At 35.5% G+C, this 16,711-nt stretch overlaps 1 long non-coding RNA gene across 1 annotated transcript in view; it reads right to left on the bottom strand.

Annotated features, from left to right (window-relative positions):
- LOC132628623 (uncharacterized) overlaps positions 1–15,293 on the bottom strand; it is a 33,023-nt gene extending 17,730 nt beyond the window's left edge. Inside the window, exon 1 of the long non-coding RNA XR_009578123.1 lies at positions 14,844–15,293. This is a non-coding gene — a long non-coding RNA (uncharacterized LOC132628623). The remainder of the gene's footprint in view (positions 1–14,843) is intronic.
- Between the last annotated feature and the right edge of the window lie 1,418 nt (positions 15,294–16,711).

Below are 16,711 nucleotides of genomic sequence, written 5' to 3'. Positions count from 1 at the left end.
AAGATTCACATACTACATGTTTCTGCCATGGGAAAGTAATAATGTACTATTTTCTTAAACGCTCAATTTAGCAGTGTAGATATTTTATGATAATATTTTGGATATGTTGTAAAGGTTTTGTTCCTCAATGAATGTACTTAGTATGAAACAGTTGATGTGTTCTGGCCATTTATTCAGCTTGAATATGTCAGTCACTTTTTTCATTAGTACTGCCAAACGCTTGGAACCATTAAGGTTGGAGGAGCACAGATCTATATTTGTATTTATGAAATTTGCAGCCAAATGGAAAAAAAAAAAAAAGGGGGGGGGGGGGGGGGGGGGGGGAAGATAGCTTGGCTGATGAATGCCTTATTGCCTTGACAGTTGAGAGCTTTGATTTGCACATAGACTTTGTCCTTAGAGGCCTAAGTCTGCAAAGTTGTTATCCAGTCAAATCAATTTTTATTTCCATCAAAAAGGTTAAAAACTATCTTTGTCCCCTGCTTAAAATGTGCTAGCAGTTCCAACTTTCATTAATCGCAGGGGTCATCTCTATGTTTCCTCTCGTACATCCTCTCGTTCACATGCAATTTCCCGGAAGGAGAACCAATATTATACAAGTTTATAACCAAAAAGATATCGACACGTACGTATAATATGTAATTATATATACATCATCTTCTCGTACCTGTAGCCTCAGGTTAACCAAGCAAATTTAATCATTTGCTATACTATTTTACCAGCTTTTCTTTGTTCACTCTTTTTTCCCCACTTTAGTCAAGAGGGTTCAATTGAATCGTCTATTGTGCAAAAAATTAAGGGCCAAAACAATATTGTGTGTGTGACTATATATTATTGAATTTCTTTGACATAGGGAAGTTTCTATTGTAGTGGTAAAAGGCGGTTCAAGATTTACTTTAGGGGCGCGGACTAAAATTTCAGGCATGTCATTCTTGCATTATTATTTGGACTTCCCTTGTTGGAACTCCTAACTTTGTCAGGTGTGATATTTTTGTATTATTTTAGCTTCACTCATTCAACTCCGCTCAAATCTCGTAAGGTGTAACATTCTTGCGTAATTTTTACATTAGTTATCAGAATTTCCAACTCTCCTCAAACCTCAGGTGTGATGCTCTTGTGTTATTTCAACTTCTATTGTCACAATTTTCAACTCCGCTCAAATCTCATCAGGTGTGACATTCTTGCGTTAATTTAACTTCTCCAGTCAGAATTTCCAACTCCGCTCAGATCTCAAGTGAGAGATTTTTTTCCTTGTCAGAATTAATTCCTTACTCCGTCAAGCGTGACATTCTAGCATTATTTCAACTTTCTTATCGAAATTCCTAACTCTGTCCCGGAGTACCTAGGTTATTACAAGCCCTCCCATGCATGGCAGCTGTTCATGATGAGGACCCTTTTGGTTTTGAAGATTACTTTCCTTCAATGATTAAAACATTAGGGGTTGAAAGGTTCATGGAGGAACTATGCCATGGTTTTTTCTTGCTAATGGATGTACGTGTAGGGCTCATTACATTTGAAAGCTTGAAGAGGAACACAATGTTGATGGGGTTGCATGAATTGACAGATGATGAGCTTGTTTGCATGTTGGCTGAAGGAGATTTGGATGGAGATGGAGCTCTTAATCAGATGGAGTTTTGTACGCTCATGTTTAGGTTGAGTCCTGGATTATTTATGGATGGATCCAAGCCGGATCGAGTACCAGTCATCTCTCCAACCTGATTTTTCTTTAGTTTCGGGTGGTACAAATTAAATAAAAGAAAAGTCATATTACGTGATTCGTGAGGAGAGGAATGCGAGAAAGTGCGCTGTGTTTAGTGCTTCTGTTTTAGAAGTCAGATTGCATTTCCAAGAAATGTATGAATAACTAGGGACATATTGATTTACAATATTTATTCCTAGCTGTATGTTTTACTATCGATCTGTTTTGTTGAGAATTTTGCTTCTTTATTTTTTCTACCATGAGATTAGCTGAAAAGGAACATGTATTAATTGTTCCATCTTGTAAAATGATGGTCATAGTGTATGGGGTGTTGTGAAAAAGAAAAAGAAAAAAAAAAGTTGTGCGGTGAACGTGGATCGAATACGTGACCTTCAGATTTTCAGTCAGACGCTCTCCCAACTCAGATGTTCAGATGATAAAATATTAGTAGAATGGGTTAATAGTTGTTAATTGGAGCTTTAGCATAACTTACCTCCACATTAAAATGAATCAGCACTAAAAGTAAACCATGTTTGGTTTTAGTTTGAAGAGATTTAATCACCACATAGAAATCAGCACAAACTTATACAATGTTTGGCAACCACGCGATTCCACAGTACACACCAAACCGCTTATTACATAAAATGAATCCTTTTATTATTACATAATTAACAGTTCAGTGAGACACCTCAGGAGGTTGGCGTGGAAGTTAGGCTTGGTGCTTAGGCCATCCAAAAGAAAAGTAGTTTCAAGTACCTTGGGTCTATCATGCAAGGCAGCGGGGAGATTGACGATGATGTCACACATCGTATTGGGGTAGGGTGGATGAAATGGAGGCTAGCTTCCGGAGTGCTATGTGACAAGAAGGTGCCACCACAACTCAAGGGCAAGTTCTACAGAGTAGTGGTTAGACCGGCTATGTTGTATGGGGCGGAGTGTTGGCCAGTTAAGATCTCTCACGTTCAAAATATGAAAGTTGCCGAGATGAGAATGTTGAGATGGATGTGTGGGCACACTAGGAGTGACAGGATTAGAAATGAGGCTATTCGGGATAAGGTGGGAGTGGCCTCGGTGGAAGACAAGATGCGGGAAATGCGACTGAGATGGTTTGGGCATGTGAAGAGGAGAGACATAGATGCCCCAGTGCGGAGGTGTGAGAGGTTAGCCATGGATGGTTTCAGAAGAGGTAGGGGTAGGCCAAAGAAATATTGGGGAGAGGTGATTAGACAGGACATGACGCAGTTACAACTTACCGAGGACATGACCTTAGATAGGAGGGTGTGGAGGACCCACATTAGGGTAGAAGGCTAGTAGATAAGTCTCGTTATCTTTCCTTATTAGTAGGAGCATTAGCGCATTATAATTTCTTGTGCTCTGATTTATGTTATTATTTGCTACTTTCTGTACTTTGATTACTCTATTTTATATGTGCCGCTGTCGTTATTTGCATTTCCATATCGCTTTGAATTCCTTGATTATCCTGTTTTACTGTGTCGCTTGCATTATTTCATTGCAATATCGTTTTGAATCTTTTAACCTTATCTGACTCCCTTTTTATGCTTCTATTGAGCCGAGGGTCTCTCGGAAACAGCCATCCTACCTTGGTAGGAGTAAGGTCTGCGTACATTCTACCCTCCCCAGACCCCACGATGTGGGATTTCACTGGGTTGTTGTTGTTGTTGTTGTTGTTAACATTTGACATACAGTACATAAGATACAAGTAATAATAAGAAAATATTGAATCTAAGTAACAATAGAATATCACCTACCTTTCAAGGTAGGGGTAAGGTCTGCATACACTCTAATCTCAGGGGTGAATTTATGTAGAAAATTTGGGGCATGTGAATCCATAGTCTCTCCATAAAATTAGGTATTGTATGTATATATTTCTTAAAGCTAGTATAATATTATCTTCTGGAACTCATGCTACAAGAAGGCAAAATGGTACACTTGGTTGAAGATTGAGTTGTTTACCTAGAAAACAATTCCCACTTAGCACATTTTTACTTCTTTTTTTGATGATGAACCCATGTTCTATAACTTTTAGATTCGCCTCTGTCTACCCTCTCCAAAATCCACTTTGTGAAATCTCACTGGATATGTTGTTGTTGTTGTTTGTTGTAACGATACAATATCAAACAGTAGGTAGCAACCATCCAAATATATAACCTGTATTAATCTCCACGAAGATATTAACACAAAGTTATACAAAATATCGGTGCAATTTGAGATTAGATTCCATCTTGGATAACTTTAATGGAGGAAGGATAAATTTAAGTCATTTAAATAATGATGGAGATGCTTTTCTAAGAAAAGTACAACGGAAGGTAAAAGTAAACTTTTTGGCATAGTAAAAGGCGTAATTTGGCCCTTTCCCAATACTTAATTTGGTCAAAAAAACTTTTAGAGTTCCTTTTTCAATAATCAATTACACTTCCTTTGTCTCAAAATAATTGTCATCCTAACAAAAAATATTATTCCAAAATAACTGTCTTCTTAGATATTCAAGATAAATATTGATAAATGTTTTCAACTATGCCCTTAGCATTAAAGAAGTACTCCTCTTTAATACTAAGTTCTTAAAAGATATTTAATAAATAGGAGCTGTTTAGTAAACTCCATATGGTATTTATTGATTTCTTAATAAACAGACGTGATTTTTGCTAAGATAACACTCATTTTGGGAGGTAGGGAGTAGTATTCCCTCCGTCCTATTTTATATGAGGGTAGTTGACTGCGCAACGAGTTCAATAAATAAAATAAGACTTTCGAAACTTGTATCCAAACATTTGGGTGACCAGAAGTCAACTAAGGATAAAATAAGAAGATTAAAGCCAAATTGCTACTACCAAATATACTAATGTATCATTCTTTTTTAACCGACTAAAAAGGAAAGGAGGTATATAAAATGACATAAAGACATGCAACGAACAATTCTATTACTGGGCTTTAATTTTTTCCGGAATATTTATCAAAGAGATGCAACAAACAAACCTGTTTGGCCATGAGAGTTATTCACTTTTTTCCGGAATATTTTTTCGCTTTACGGTGTTTGACCATTAAAATTCCAAATACATCTTGAAGTTGTATTTGGAGAAAACCAAAACCTTGTTTTTCACTTTTTTTTATTTTCTGTTTTGGACCTTTACTTTTGTTTTTTTATTTTCAATTTTTAGCTCAAAAGTTCTTATGTTGCTCAATTTTTACCCTATAGGTTCATACAACTTTTTTCACTGGTCAAGGCAACTTATGTTGCTCAGTTGCTCTCCACTCCAACAACATTGAATATCATGTGCTAAAAAGCCTCTAAAAGAAAAGAAGCGGGTGGGAATTTTGCAACGAAATCATATTCAAAGATGCTATATTTTTTTGTGTACACCAGCAAGCCTCCTAGTTGGAGCCTTTTGAGGGAAAGAAATCATCAGTTTTGAGCAATTCATAAGCTGATCTCAAGTATAATTGTTATATTTCTCGCACTAGTTATGTTTATTAATTGCTTTAGGTGGTTTTGCTAGTTTTTAGAAATTGGGGGTATAAATTATATTTCATGTTTTGTAGGAAAAGTTTCAACAACCAAATATTATTTACAAAAACTATGGTCAAACACAATTCCAACTCCAACTTCAAAAATTCCAAAAAAAGTGATTTTTTTTTTTTGTTTCTATGACCAAACACGTACTTAGAGTATGTTTGGCTAAGCTTATAAGCTGGTCAAACTAATTTATAAACATTTTTTAACTTATCTACCGTGTTTGGTAAATTCAAAAAGTGCTTATAAATCAAGTGCTTATAAGCCAGAATAAGTAATAAGTCATAAGTTGGTCACCCCAACTTATGTTTTTACAGCTTATAAGTACTTTTGGTTTGACCAAGCCTTTTTACGATTTTATCCCTGATATCTTTCTATAATTCCTAAAATAGCTTTTCTTAAAACAAAATTCCTAACCCTTCCCATGATTTTACTCCCATGTTTGTTCTTCCAAACTTAAAATATCCTCCACCTCTTCAACGTAAAAAACAATTACAGTTCTTCATGGCATTATTTGGGGTAACAAATTTCTTATATTGTTTTTAGTAGTTCTTCAAATTCCACACCAAGCATGGAACCTTTCTTCAACTTGACATCAATATTGTTGATTTATGGGTTTTGTAAAGCATGGAACCCTCTCCTGCTTATCTATGTATATTTGTTATTGATTTCGAGAGCTAAATAAACTAGAAGGAAAATATAATATTATCGATAAACACAAAATATGTAATTTAAAAAAATAATAATAGAAAACATGCAACCCTTTAGCAGTTGGATGGCAACTCGTGTTCCGATTGATGAGAATATTGATGTGTTGGTTTAATTAGCGACAAAAGAAAATTATTATATTATAGCTTATGATTAAATTTTGCTTAACATAAAATAATTTATATTTATAAACATAATTTATCTAATAAATTTTATATATTAAAAATTAATGAGACATAAATCATTTTGTATTTGAATTAAAGAAAATTTAAATTCTTGTAAAAATCACGTCGTTATTAGTGTAAATAACTCTAAGGATATTTAAGTCATATTAACATAAAAATATGCTTATCAGCACTTTTTTGTCAAACACTTCAACTGCTTATTATCAGTTTCAGCGCTTTTATCCAAACATGTAACTGCTTATTTATTAAATCAGCTTTAGCACTTAAAATTGCTTATTAGCTACTTTAAATCAGCTAAGCCAAAAGGCTCTTAATACTCTAGTGTTTGTCAAGATTTGTATGTTTACTGAAAATTTTCTTTTTCTCTACAACCCCATTTCAACTACGTAAAATGGGTCTCAGTCCCAAACTAATTGGTGTGACTATATATATTCTTCATTAAATATTTACTGTTGTTTATAGTCTTCAAGAATCGGCTAATTGGTGTGACAAAATGAGTGGGTTTCTAAAAGAATCGGCTATTTAGAATTAGGGCTGAGTCATTTTATTCGGAGCACACGTGTACCTCCCTTAAAATTAAAGTGTAAATTTGTGCCAAATTATAGTGGGAGGGGTACATTTAGATCAAAAGTATAACAAGAATGTATATTTACACCGAAAGTATAACGAAGGTATATTTAAACCATTTCTAATAGTACAATAGTATATTTGACCATTTTCCGTTTCTAAAATGACTTTTAGAAAGCAGGTATTCCCTCCGTTCTATTTTATGTGATAAAGTTTGACTAAGCACGGAGTTTAAAGAAGAAATGAATACTTTTGAAACTTGTGGTCTAAAATAAACCTATATATTTGTGTGGTTGTAAATCATTTCATTAAGGTTAAAAGGAGAAATTTTAAGTTAAATTATTACTAAATATAGAAATGTATCATTCTTTTTTAGACATACTAAAAAAAAATGCATCACATAATTGGGACAGAGGGAGTATATAATATGAGAGTGAGACGAACTGACAAGTAAAACTACGAAAACACGAGGACTGTATTGTACATTTTGAAACTTTTAGCGACCTCGTGCTATATTTGCTCTTTTGAATCCCTCTAACTTAAAAAAAAAAAAAAAAAAAAAGGCCAAAAAGGACACTGAAGAACAGTAAATTGTCCGGTGAGTCCACAGATTCCAATGAAGAAGACACAAATGGGTCTCAGAAAACCGTCACTAGTTGAAAATTTATCATAGAAAAACAACAAACAATTTGATCATAAAAGCCTTGGGTGATCCTGATCCCTTTTTCATTAAGGGTCATTTGATAGCTAGTTTAGATGCTAAGTTATTCAGGTACATTAAATCCTGCATAATTAATACTACTATATTTGGTAGCATTCTTTTTTTATATATAAATTTAACCTACCTAATACGATGTTTGATTTGCAATTCAGAAACTTGTATAACTAATACATGTATAAGTTAAGAGGAATTTATGAATTATTAATTTATGCAGTATAGAAGATGAACTAACTAATACTACATGAATAAGTAAACAATACATAACTAATCTCTACATAAAATAATACATAAATTTCCTCGTAATTAATCTATTCTCCTGTCCCATAATAAGTGTCACCTTAGCTAAATTTTTTGTTCCATAATAAGTGTCACCTTAGGATACCAATGCATATATTGACTAGTTTTTTTTCCATCTTTGCCCTTGGACAAAAAATTACAAGTTTCCTTATTCAAGGCTAAAAGTTGAATTCACAAGGTCAAATTTTGGGTTTCACGTGAAAGTGAAAGTTTTGGCCTATGGAAGATAGGATTGGTAAGAGGCAAGAGAAGTAGTAGTACTCTAAATGATGATGGTTGGATTCCTAATGTAAAAAGATGAACTACTTGTGCATGCTTTAATCATTAAGAGGAAATCTTTTTTTTACATAAGGTTAATTTGGTAAACTTTACACTTCATTATTGGTTTCTGAATATGCGTGTTTTGGGCTAAGGTGACACTTATTATGGGACGGAGGGAGTATATTACTAATACATGCATAAATTTAATCAGCAACCAAACAATAGTAACTAAATAATAAGTGCAAATAAAAAAGTCAAAAACACGAGGACTGTATTGTACTTATTGAAACTTTCAGCAACCTCGTGTTATATTTGATCGTTTGAATCCCTCTAATTAAAAAAAAAATGCCAAAAGATGGGTGTTAAATGAAGAAGTCATTGGTTGATTTTGTACCTTCACATTCAGAACATTTATGTGATTCTTTTGTCACTCTCTGTTTGGATGGTTGCTTCCCGTGGTTCATTAATGTATAGTATGGTATGGTACAATATGGTGTTGTATTGTATTGTACTTTATTAATGAACACAATGTTTGGATAGACTGTATCATTTGTTGTGGTTTAATAACATTTGTATTGTTTGGTTTGACTGTATCGTTTGTTGTGGTTTAATAACATTTGTATTGTTTGGTTTGACTGTATAGTACTGTATAATAGCTTATAAGTTTACTAAAATATCCTTAACTCTTAATTAGAAATTAGTTTATATATATTAATAAAACTCAGGTAAAGAATAAAATAGAAAATTGAAAAAATAAGTAGGTAGTGGGTGAGGGTGGTGGAGGGGTGGGTGGTTGTGGGATGAGGGTGGGGATAGTGGGTCTAGGGTGGGGGTGAGTGGTTATGGGAATGGGGTTGGGTGGTGGTGAGGGGTAGTGGGTGGGGTTGGTAGAAGGGTGGGTGGTGTGAGGTGGGTGGTTGTGGGGGTAGTGGGTGGTAGGGTGGGTGTGTGTGGTTGTGGAGTGGGGTGGGGTTGGGCGGTGGTGAGGGGTAGTGGGTGGTGGGTATGGGTGGAAGATGAGCATGCCACATACTTCACCGTAGTAATAGAGTATCGGAGACGTCCATGAAGTTTTGGAAGGTACAAGCCATGGGAAGTACGGAACAATGAAGTAAATGATGAATTACGATCTCGTAAGTCGTAATCGGGAAGGGCAATTTTGAAACACAAGAACATGACCATTATCAAGTATAATAAATTATAAATATCATGTAGGGGGAGTTTTGGAAGATTCCAGGACCAAGCAAATCAATAAAAATAATTTTGTCAAAAATTTGGAACAAATTGGCAGAATTAAGGACAAAATTTTAGGTCAACTTTGGAGGGATATATCTCCAGTATATGGGGAGTTTTAAGGTGTTTCAAAAGCTTAAAATGAAGTTATTCGAGTCTAGTTTTCAACGCAATAAACCGCTCATCGATATGACGTCGGAATAGAGAATTATGGATGTTAAAAGTTAGGCTGACAGTGCAGAAACAACACTGCTACAATGCTGCTACAGTACCGCTACAGTACTGTTGACTTTGGCACCCTATATAAGGGGCAAAACCCCATATTTTTGGTCATAAATTCTCCCAAATATTCCAGAAAAATCAGCAAGCAAAATAGAGCATATTTACCTCATAAAAGTGAGAATTTTGAGTAATTTCGAGTGACGGAATATTAATCGAGGTCCAGGTAATGTGTAGTCGCGATTATAGTTTTGTCTTGCTTTGGAATTGGCTGAATTCAAAGGGAATATTGAAGATATTGCTGCTCTAGCAAGAATAAGGTATGAATCTCTTCTTATTAATACTAATTTTAGTTTATTTACGGAGACAGAGTTATGAAATGATCGTATAATGAACTGTTGATGGAGAAATTAAACATGGAGCATCTTGGTGTTGATATTATTGTGGTTGATGTTGGTATTGTTGTTATTGTTGTTGGTCATTGGATTGTGATTTTGGGCTAGGCATATAAACGGGGGAGATGCTGTCCGAATTTCGGCAGATTATAAATGGATTTATTTGAAGGACAAAGACAAGCGTATAACGATGAGTCTAACGATTGTGTGAAACCTCTTAAATGTAGACTTGCGAACTCAGACGAATAAGTGTAGATAATTGGAGGCTGAACAGGTATGTTAAGGCTCGTCCCTTTTTTTCAAAGGCATGATTCCGATGATATGGCTTCATAAATGTTTCCATATCCTCCTCGTTTCAAAATTTAGATGTTTATGACTCCAAGGCATAATTCCGTTCCTAATAATTCATAGCTGTTTTCCAAAATATTCGTATTTTCTAAATTAGAGATTTATGGCTCTGTGAGCTCTTATGATAACCACGATGAACCTGTTTATTCATATGGTTCTTTTCCAACACATTTGGTATACTGCACCCTATCCAAGTCTTTCTTTATATCATCTATAACTTAGATTATCCATGTATGAAACCCCAACACAATCACGAGGCAATGAGAACTCTCGATAGATAATACAAAATCTTATCTGATGGTTGGTACTCGAGTAATATAATTAATGTAGCAATTTATCCGAAGCCACATTGCATTTATTCCGATCAGTAATTAGCTAGTGCTTATAGTTGTTTCAATTCCTCCATTCGGTAGCACTTATATTCTAATGATAAGTGTCTCAAGCTTTCCTATAACACTATCTTTATCCCAACGGATATCACCTGTTTCCTCTAATAACCTCACAATACATCAGTTGTCGCAAATCTACAATCCTTGTCCTTTAAGGATTTCACTATTTTCCGAGGTGAAGTCACATACACGCGGTACTCCTTTATGCCTCATGCTCTTTCATTCTTGTTGTATACCCAACGCTAACTTCTAAATCACTCAAAATCATATCAAAGTCGTCTTAATAGTGGCCTTGTCTTATCACCTTCTCGTCGTACTACACCTTAAGTTCGTAGCTATATATTTCCCTTTTATTCTATACTCATACTCAATTAATTACGTCTGTCTTGGGTGCTTCCTTTAGTATTCCTTTCATTTCTCCAGTCTATGTCCATTTTTTATTTTATGCACGAGGAATTTCATGCAACTCATGTATCCTTCGGTAAACACTATTTCTACATAACCCCTTTCTCATTTTCAAAACATATTCTGTTCATCCCTATTTGTTCTTATCATACCGGTCCTTTCTGGCATTCATTCTGTCTCGTTGCTCATCTTCCTTTAGGTTGGTCTTTCACAATTCTGTCGCTTATATTACTCGTTTTCTTAGCTATACTCGTCATAACACATCGCTGCACTGTAATCCCACTCGCTTTCTTCCTATCTTCTTCTTTCAATTAACTTCTTCTCTTCCTGTGCTCGCTTTTACTTTCGTTACCACTTGACTTCTATTCTGAACTTTCCCTATAGGACTTGTAGGTCTTTCTTATTTGTTCTACATCTGCTTTTTCCGTTTCACACTAATCACATCATATCCTTTAGTTACATCCTCGTTAGACTTTACTCATTTCTATAACAATCCTTATGGTATTCACATTACATCCTGTTCGTAATCCATCCTGTAACGTAACACTTCTTAACCTTATTCACGATCCTTACTATATTTTAATTATACTATGTGGACTAGGCGTACTTAACCCTTCACCCTTTCTGATCAATCTTATCCTTAATATCTCACAAGCTGTCTTATTAATACCTTCATAATCTATCATAATTCTTCCTCCTCCGTACTTTTATCTCAATCATACTACTACTCCTTTTAACTATAAACTCGTCGTAATTTATCCCTACTTATCAGTTCACTCGATACCTCAATAAAATGTTTTGTTAAGAGTTGCCACCTTTTTCTAAATCATCCCTTAGTATTACAAGCCCTTCCGAATCATCCTAGCATTTCATCAACAACATATGAAATACATGATCCTAAACAACCCACACGTTTGAGTTTTCCTTCCACGAATTCCATCTCCAATTAGTTGATTAAAACTAATAAACTTAGAGAACACCAGAACACGCCCACTCCAAGGTTACGTCACCATGAAGCGTCCTCCGAAACCACACAAGAAGAACTGGAATCCGACAAACACCACGAGACCTCTATCGCTTAATTCACATGGTTTACCCTCAGAATTCTTTTTTTTTTTTGGGTCATGAACGAACTATTTAGTTTACAAACTACTTGTTGTATGCTTTGTACTCTTCCAATAAAGTGAAACTTAATTGCCGGACGTTTTTGCCCTTCAACATAAGCCTTTTTCTAAGGTAAAATGTGGTTGGCAAATATTCTGGTCCGTCCAAATGAATTCTAAACTTGGCTGCTCATATATGCTTTTTCGAAATAAGATTTCCAAATAAGAATGGTGCCTCTTACGGATAACATGGAGGGTATCTCTTAAAGCTTTTAGTCCAACATAATAAATTTACCCTATCGGTATCAACTTTCAAGACATGTTATGAACCTATATCTCATTCTCTTCTTTTTCCTATTTCTGGGAAAATTTGGGCAGAGTTCCCTCTGTATTTCTTACTATCCCAAAACATGCACGCAGGAAATACCAACAATGCCTCACAGGGCCAACATATATACATATATTTCATATCATATCATAGCCACACAGGGCTCCCAATTTCAAGTAAAAGTATAAAGATGTCGAAACTTACCTCACATATAACACTTCGAGACATACCTGATCCTTTAACGATCCAACCTGTTCTACCTTCCTATCTACCTCCCCTGTCATTCTTCAACTTTACATGTTAATCATACCTTACTATTCTTACCTTATCCGACATGTCTCTTTCGCACTGTTACTTACCTGTGTATTTTTTAACTGCCAACATCATCGGTCGCTTTCTTCTGTCGATGTCGTTCTTCAGCTGAAATCAAAGGTTAGTATAAGGAATTTCATTTCCTATGGCTGGGCTCTATCGCACGATCTTAGATATGAAAGAAAGGTAGCATCCTAAATGTCTTGTAGCTTCCTGTTTATAGATGTGGTGCACAACACACCGATAAACAAGACTCTACTAGACACGGTCTGTAGACACTCCGAGGATGAACTGCTCTGATACCACTTTTGTCACGACCCAACCCCGTGGGCCATGACTAGTGCCCGAACTGGACACCCGTATACAAACCTATTAAATATAATCAAACTGAATCTATGAATAATATGGAAACTTGCAAAAGAACTCCAACTGTTCATAACGTCATCATATATTTATGTTCAGATAAACTGTCTTTTGAGGAGTCATAACTGATCAAATCATAAATGATACGCAAGTCGACAAGGCTGCCACTACACCTCAATATCATGTCATATGCAAGCCGACAAGGCTGCCACTACAGACGGACATCATATCATAGCACATCGTATAGACACAGCTGAACAGAACTTATACACAACCCACACATATGTCTACAGACATCTAAGAGTATCGATAGCGAATATGACGGGACAGGGCCCCGCCGTACCCCTGGATAAACATACATACATATATATATATATATATATATATATATATATATATATATATATATATATATATCGTAAGATCTGTACCAAAAGTCTAAACTCCGGAACAACGGAGCTCTCCAAGAAAGCTGAGTAGAAGTCCTATGCTGAAGGATCACCAAACCGACTATCTGTACCTGCGGGCATGAAATGCAGCCCCCCCGAAGAAAGGGGGTCGGTACGGAATATGTACTGAGTATATAAAGCATGAAATACAGTAAAAAGGATCATAACTGAAATAGGGATTACCAGAAACAAGTATAACTTTTAAAACATCAATACACTTGCCTTATGAAATGAAAATCATGCATATCAATATAATATATCATATATATAACGTGTCCCGGCCCTCTAGTGAGGGACTCGGTGAATAAAGTCATCATATGCCCTCCTGGCCGCCATAACATATCATCATATCATCACATCATCATATCATATATATATATATATATATATATATATATATATATAGATATAACGTGTCCCGACTCTCTAGTGAGGGACTCGGTGAACAATGCAGTGAAACTGTGCACGAAAACGTGTCCTGGCCGGGGATTCAGTGAAAGACATATTGAGGCACGCACGAGCAGAGTAGTGAGCAACTATATGCAATTTAAATCATATCTGAGACTCAATGGAATAATCAAAATGAACTATCATTTGCAAATCAAGACAATAGTCATACCAAATACCTTGCGAATGTCACTGTGAATTATATCCAAATAGAACTCTGGAACCATATGTACGCATTAAAACATAATAAAGTGAGTTCTGGGAATCAAGAACATTAGCCATCCTAGTGGCTCTAAGAATAGGAATTTCTTTGGAACCATATGCACATCGCCTGTTCGTTTCATAAAGATCATGCCAAAAAGAAAGAAGGGTTAACTTTACATACCTTGTTACTTCTCAAGTTAATCATAACTTAGGTCTCGGGCTTCGCCAATCTACAAACAATACCAAATATGCCAATAATCAAATTGGGATACTCTTTCAAACCAATCCTTAACTACTTAGAAGTCTAACGATATTCGGGCAGCATCTTCTCTAAAAACACAATAATCCTCGTGATTCCAACTTAGCCAAAATATCAATCACCATACCAACAACCACATCAATAAATTCATCTCTAAATAGAATTAAATCCATTCTTAAATTACCTACAAAACAGCCCAATATATTTTCCTATACCGATACTTGTATACATTTCTTTATTTTCGTATATATATAGTATAACAACAAACACAATAACAACACCTACAGCCAATCCCACGATATTCTACCACACCAAACAATTACAATTTATCCGATTTTCGCCATTAATTCCGTAGTTCTCATCTCACAATTTAACTATGACCTGGACAAATTTAAATATATCCAGGAGAGAGGACTTCTTACCTTATATGCAAATAAGTACTCTTCTTCCACCTTACTTCATTTCGAAGGAAGCCCGAATTTAACAACATAAACAACGAGATCGAAGCGGTGAGCAAAACCCGAATATTGTTCTTGAAATGCAGTATACTTTTCTTCCTTAAAAAGGAAATCACGTTGCTGCTACATTAATTCACGTTGCTGCTTCCATAATATTGTTGGAAATAATGTTTTTCTTCCTTCAAAGAAATGAATTCCCAAGAGCAGGTTGTTGTTACTTACACGAATTCTTCATAATTTCACTCGTCAGAAGAGATTCTCAAGGGCTGCTAGTCACATTTTGGTGTTGATACGTCAAATAGCAATAAAATCCTATGTATTAACTAATAAATGAGTGAGTTGACTAGACAAAAGAAACTATTAAGGGCTACTAGCTACGTTTGGTATAGCTACACCAAAATGAAATCATATTCTGCAACTACTAATTGAGAAAGATGAAGTCTTATGTATATAATTTATTAAGTGAGCCATGGGGCCCACATGTGAAATTGCACATCGGATGCCACCTCTTATATTAGAATGATTAGTCATTACTTGACTTTCTACAAGGCCCCCACGTGGGAGGGTGCTGCCACATCAATAGCTATCCACATTATTTCATATCCAAAAATACACTAATTAATTCCTAATCTCCCACTTTATTCTAACATTTAACCAATTATCCACATGATTAATTTCTTGATCCCAATTCACTTAAACATGGATCATTTTTAGCACACTTCATATACTCATTATCATGACTATGTAATAGAATACCACTTCCATAGCCTCCATTGGCACACATAAAATATTATTTTTTATCATCGTCGTCACACTTTTTAGTCATAAATAATTTTGGGACTTCATTCCTCGTATACACCGAGCTCTTGATTTTCATCCTTGGATATGATCGAATTCTCCGGGCTCGGGTAATTTTGCTCATATCGGACGATTCAATTTCCTAGTCCAAAAATACGGGATGTAACACGTCACACCCCAGACGACAAGTATGACAGGCTCCAACCCGTAGGCCGAAGTCACCTGACTTAGTCGTTACTTGGACATCACATACTATAAATCAAGAAACATCTACTCACGGAAAAGAGCCAACATAGAAATATTCGAAAATTCATCACATGTGTATATATGCGGACCGGCAAGGTCGCTACAACATAAAGTATATCATAAAGCCGACAAGGCTATCATAAAAATATCAAGAAGTCAAGACAAGGCCGACAAGGCCATACAGAATATCTACATATCCCACAATGTCCATGAGCCTCTAAGAGTATACATGTGAACATATGTTATACTAACAGAAAAATACCAAAAGATAGCAAGCCCGGAGTAGTGGTACTTGCTAACACCGCTGGAGCTGGAAAATCCTACTGCGGTTACTCCTCAATAACTCTGTCAGCGCCTGCAGCATGAAATACAGCGTCCCGGGCAATGGGACGTCAGTACGGATAAAAGTACTGAGTATGTAAGGCAGGAGAGCCACAACATAATTAAGATAAAATGTGACATTAATATAGGCAAAAGAAAACCGAACATCTGGAAGTAGCACAAAATGCAATGCATGATAAAATCATTTGTATGCTTATATATGTATATATATATATATATATATATATATATATATATATATATATATATATATATATATATATATATATATATATAACAGCTAGTATCCATGCCCTGTCGTAAGGCTCGGTGTTATATATGTAAAATCATGCCCGGCCATTAAGGCTCGGTGTTATCATCATTAGCCCGCGTCAGGGGCAATATCATAACATGACCACTGCAGTGGTGTGCGCATCTACGCGCCATTCCTGGCTGACTATAGCGCG

The sequence above is a fragment of the Lycium barbarum genome, chromosome 1 (genome assembly GCF_019175385.1).
Source record: "Lycium barbarum isolate Lr01 chromosome 1, ASM1917538v2, whole genome shotgun sequence".
NCBI classification, from domain to species: domain Eukaryota; kingdom Viridiplantae; phylum Streptophyta; class Magnoliopsida; order Solanales; family Solanaceae; genus Lycium; species Lycium barbarum.
The sequence above is the reverse complement of the archived record's forward strand: the minus strand, read 5'-3'. Positions and strand labels throughout refer to the sequence as shown.